General features: G+C 39.0%; 1 pseudogene; it reads right to left on the bottom strand.

Moving 5' to 3' along the window:
* Positions 1–200: 200 nt before the first annotated feature.
* On the bottom strand, positions 201–767 carry LOC145687577 (protein GVQW3 pseudogene; annotated as a pseudogene).
* Positions 768–5,553: the final 4,786 nt, after the last annotated feature.

The following is a 5,553-nucleotide window of genomic DNA, read 5'->3' as shown; positions in this document are numbered from 1 at the left end:
TGTGGCTCGGCGCATTGTCATGATGCAGTCGCCAGGAGTTGACGATGGCTGGACGGACGCGGACGATGCGATTCCTCAGCCGTTCTAGGACCTGGAGATAAAAACTGCATAGACAGTCTGTCGGTGTGGAATAAATTACCTGTGGATCACTCCTTGTGAATCGAAAAAGCAAATGAGCATGCTTTTCACTTTTGATTTCGTCATGCGCGCCTTTTTGGGGTGTGGGAATTTCGGGTGTGCCATTCCGCGCTTTGACGTTTGGTGGCAGGGTCATACTCAAACGTCCACGTCTCGTCCCCAGTCACCACATTGTCTAACAAGTTTGGATTTTCACTCACTTCTTCGAGAAGATCCTGGCAGATCCGTTTGCGAACGTCCTTTTGCTCGCCTGTCAGCACTCGCGGCACCAACTTTGCACAAATTTTCCTCATTTGCAATTGTTCGTGCACAATTTCGTGAACTTTGGTTTTAGCAATGCCAAGTTCGTCGGCAATCATGCGAAGAGTTAATCTTCGGTCACTGTCCAGCAAATTCTTCACTCTTGCAACATTTTCCTCCGTTTTGGAGCTCGAAGGTCGTCCTGACTGTGCAGCGTCTTCAACTTCTTCTCTCCCCTCCCTAAACAGCTTGTGCCACTCAAACACACTTGATCTTCCAATGGCGCTATCACCGTACGCCGTCTTGATCATTTTATGAGTCTCTTTCCCAGTTTTACCGAGCTTCACGCAAAATTTGATGGAGTAACGCTGTTCCAAAAGATTGACCATGACGCAGCGTGACGAGGGTCACTCACAGAGGTTACGATGACGAGCGATCTTTACCCTGCTATGGCTGGCAACCGACTGGCGCTGCTTCCTGTCTTTCCTTAGACCCACCTCAACCAACAACAGGTGGAGTAACTGCCGTCAGTCTGTCAAAAGAAAAGAAAAAATCAGTTCTACTACTTTAAGGACTGACCCTGTATAGTTTAGGAAGTCTGTAAAACAGAGAACGTTGAAGTATTGAAAGTCTATGTCGTACTATATGAAAAATGTATGTACTACTTGTTTGTCTGAAGGCAATTCGGAAATGCAATTCTGAGAGTAGCGTTTCGGCCCTGAGTTGGCCATGTGAGAATTTATACATATATTTGATCTCACTGATTTTATGACAAGTGTCAGGTAGTTGAATATTTAGTGTTTCTAACAGTTCGTGTTTTGACAACATACGTGTGCGAGATATTATAAAGTGTACTATTGCAAGGAAGAAGTTTGCAACTAAGTTTAGTCGGATTAGGTTTGTAGAAGCTGCCATTGGTCAGATAGGTAAACAATATTCCAATTTAGGAGAAACTATTGCATTGTAGAAGGTTGCTAAGGAAGAGATATTCCGTATTTCTGTTAATCTATACAGGAGTCCTAGAAGACGCATCGAATATTTAGTCATAGTGTTTATACGTTCTGTGAAAGTTAGTTTTGTGTCACAAGTAACTCCGAGATCCTTATGACTATTGACTCTCGTTATGGGCAAATCATTTATGTTGTATGAAGTATGCGCAATATTTTTCTTTAGGAAAAAAAAATGTGGGTTTACTCTTATCGATTTTAACTTTTAGCAGGCATGTGTTACGCCAGAAGGAAAATTTATCTATGCTGTTTCGAAGTAGCTCGGATTCTTCTATACTCTTCATTTCTCTGAAGCTTTTGCAGTCATCCGCAAATAGGATTCTGCTGGAATTTGAGTTCAAGCAACTAATCAGGTCGTCCATGTACAATATGGTTAAAACTGAGTCGCAGTCCCTTCAATGTAAGTTATGTTTTCTGTGTAAAAGTGCCATTGTTGTTCTTCTAACTACGGGTTCCTTCCTGTTATTCCCTGTATCATATTGTAGTACTGCTTTCGATATGAGGTTCAAGTTTCACTAATGCATGCTACTTGAGAGTGAGGCAGCACGCCAAACTTACTTTGATCCTTAAGTTACACAAAATAACAATCTGTTGAGTAATGCACTTAAGTATAAGTTTGAACAACACTTGTGTAGATTTATACGTTATAAACATATGTATAACTGGATGATTCTGTTGAAGAACAGTTTTAAACTGATAACATGTTGAACTTCTAATTAGAACTTCCATAATCGCAAACTACATGGAGCGTGCCAAAATAGAAGCGTTATCTTTTAAAGCAAATGCTAACGAACTAACTGTATTGTGATTGATAGACAAGTATATGCCTTTGCTATTTCTCGACGGTTACCGTCAGATTAGAGATTTCTGGTAGCGTGGCCGATGTTTCCATATGCCCTCTGCGTAAAAAAAAAAAAAATAAATAAATAAAAATAAAAAATATATATAAAAAAATAAAAATATCGCGCCTGAGAATGCAGTCACTCCAGAAATTTCGTTGAAACGCTTTGGTGTAAGCCACTGTTTCAAGTGAAGAAAATGTAAGTCTCTGGGGGCAAGGTCAGAGTTGTACGGGAGATAACTGAATAGTTCCCACCGAAATCTTTGAATTGTCTCAATAGTATGAACAGCTGTGTGTGGACAGGCGTTTCTATAGATCAGACGATTTCCAGAGCATAATGTTCATCATCGCTGATTTCGGATGGAAAGTCGCAGGTTATTCAGTATTTAACAATACATATATTTTGTAATTGTCGTTCTGTTCCCAAGAATTATACAATAATTACACTATTTTTGTCCCAAAACACGATTTTCATGATTGCATAAACTGATTGTGTTTACTTGAATATCTACGCTTTATGGGAAACAGAGTGCCGTCATTGTAATGTCTGCTGCTTCGACTCTTCAGTGGTGAACACTTTCCAGGTTTCATCCCTCGTTAGCATGTGAGAAGAAAATCATCTCCCTCCTTCCCCCAGCGGGCCAAATGATCGCATTCAGTTATCACTCTTTGCTCTTTATGAGCGTCTGTCAGCATTTTTGACACTCAGCTTGCACACAGTCTGTGATACCCAGCTTATCAGTCAGTTTGGTACACTCTTTTCACAAACACTTCTGGAAACTCTTTGGTGAGTTCAGTTATGATAAACCAGAGACTGGATCGCATTTTCTCGGTAACATCTTTCACTAGATCGTCCATTTGATCATTAGGCCTTCCGCTACGCTCATCGTCATGAGTATTTGCACACCCTTCTCGAAACATTCGTCATTGTCTCACATTCTTTTCACTCATTGCTGACGATCCGTAAATAACACACAATTCTCAGTGGATGCCACCTGAATTCTATCCGTAGTCGTTCAGAAATCGCATGATAGATATCACTTCACATTTGACGGGATTTCGCATTACGGTAGCCGTTCAGTTTACTGCTGCTCGCTCGCACTCAACTCCAACGATTCTACCTATGTTGCAAGCGCACAGGGATGGGCATGAGCTCGAGTTAAATGTATTTTCTCGAGTCGAGTTCCAAGCCGAGTCACTGCTTTTGAGGTAGAGATTGATAAATTGCCCACTCGCTCAGCTCGTTTTAACTCGTTTTGAAATTATGGCCTGATTAGACTGGAAAGCTAAACCCATAATAAATATAATCAGTAATGTGGAATTCTTTAGTGTTGCTCACGAAAGGAAACACTGCTCGAATTCTCGCACCTAGTCTTGTCTCAATATATTTTATATAACGAGGCAGCCTCAAATGTCCTAAGTATTAGCTATTGCAATCAAGGCACGGTCGAAGTTTTGAGCCCAAGCAGGAGCCCGATACAGGTAGTAATGTCGACCATCTTGGCTCGATTCAACAGAGCAAACAGCTCGTTCCGTCCTGGTTGGGATGAAACATTAATTTGTCTCATATGAGCCGAAGACTACAACCGGCATGGTTGGTGTGAGCCATCAGCTTGGTTCGATTTGCCTCAGGCGAGCCATCAGCTCAAGCTAGCTCGGTTGGGATGAGTCATCGGCTTGGTCCGGGTCAATTCAGCCCAGGAGTCAAGCCGGCTCGGTTGGGTGAGCTGTTGATTCGGCTCACTTCTCGGTTCGGCTCGATAGTGAATGGGCTGTGAGCCGAGCCGCTTGAGCCGTTGACAACCCTAAACCCGGGCGAGCAGTTCATAATATGTTTGGCCGCGACCTATACGTTTTACAAAAAATAAAAAAAAGCTCGAGCCCGAATACTTCCTCCTCCGGAACTCAAATTCAGAACCTCGAGAGTGATGTCCTTGCCTGCTAGACTTCACGACTACCGGGATCATCAGTCTACTTTCTTCTTTTTGAATCCAGGCTGCCTATCTTTCATGCTCATACACGGTGTTGTTATAATAATGATGATAATAATAATAATGATAATAATAATAATAATAATAATAATAATAATAATAATAATAATAATAATAATAATAATAATAATAATAATAATTATTATTATTATTATTATTATTATTATTATTATTATTATTATTATTATTATTATTATTATTATTAAATTGCAGTAGCAGTAGCATCATTAATAATAATTTTATTATCTATATATGATACTTGAAGAGAGTATCTGAAACTACACGCATAATTTGGCTCATTTTTGCTCGACTCGACTCGAAACTTGATCTGAATTCGAGTCGAGTTGGTGAACATTTTTCGAATCGAGTTCTCTAGTCGAGCTCAAATATGTCTGTTTCGAGTCGAGTCGAGTTTGAAACAAATCTCGCTCGAACTCGTTCGTGTCCACCCCTACAACCACATAATACTAAAGCATGCTCTTATGCATGCTCAATTTCATAAGTGTTACCAGCAACTCGAAAACAATATTGGCCCCGTTTTGCATGTACCTCGGTTATAAACCAACGCCAATATAAACTCACCCATTTGCCAAACTGAACACTACTTGGAAGTCAGGAATTGTTTATGCATTTTGATTGAAGATATAGAATAATCACTTACACTCAAAACATGTGTGATTTAATTTGTCCGAAGCTGATGTGTAATGACATGCACTGGGTGCCATTAGATAACATTTATATTTACATTTTAAATTTCCTTGTCATCACTGAGCCACATGAACTAGAACTTGGAATTTAGCATAAGCCGAAATAGTGCAACCAACTATCAAATCAATGTAACAGTAAGACAATACCGTCACGTGAACTCCAAGTGAAATAACATGGAACATTATTGTGATATCTGGTCTGAAAATTAATAGATTTAGCAATAAAGAGATCTGCTCTAAGTACAGGTATGTTTACAGGGTTGTAGTGCCAAATTCATCTGCACCGAATATGGAATACAAGAAAATCAAAAACACAATTTAACCATAAACACAAAAGAGATCAAACTGGAACAGAGCCGAGTGACGCTCCAGTATAGAATTTGAGGGAGCAGCTACGCTCTGGTACATAAAAAAAAAAACTTGCTTTTCCATTTCAATGAATATTAAGTAAAGGTGTTATATATATTAAGTAAAGGTGAACATAATTTATAAAACACTGTTAATAATAATAATAATAATAATAATAATAATAATAATAATAATAATAATAATAATATATATATATATATATATATATATATATATATATATATATATATATATATATATATGGGAAACCGGGGTATTCG

This window comes from Thermobia domestica, chromosome 6 (assembly GCF_964235325.1).
Source record: "Thermobia domestica chromosome 6, izTheDome1.hap1.1, whole genome shotgun sequence".
Classification (NCBI taxonomy): Eukaryota; Metazoa; Arthropoda; class Insecta; order Zygentoma; family Lepismatidae; genus Thermobia; species Thermobia domestica.
The sequence above is the reverse complement of the archived record's forward strand: the minus strand, read 5'-3'. Positions and strand labels throughout refer to the sequence as shown.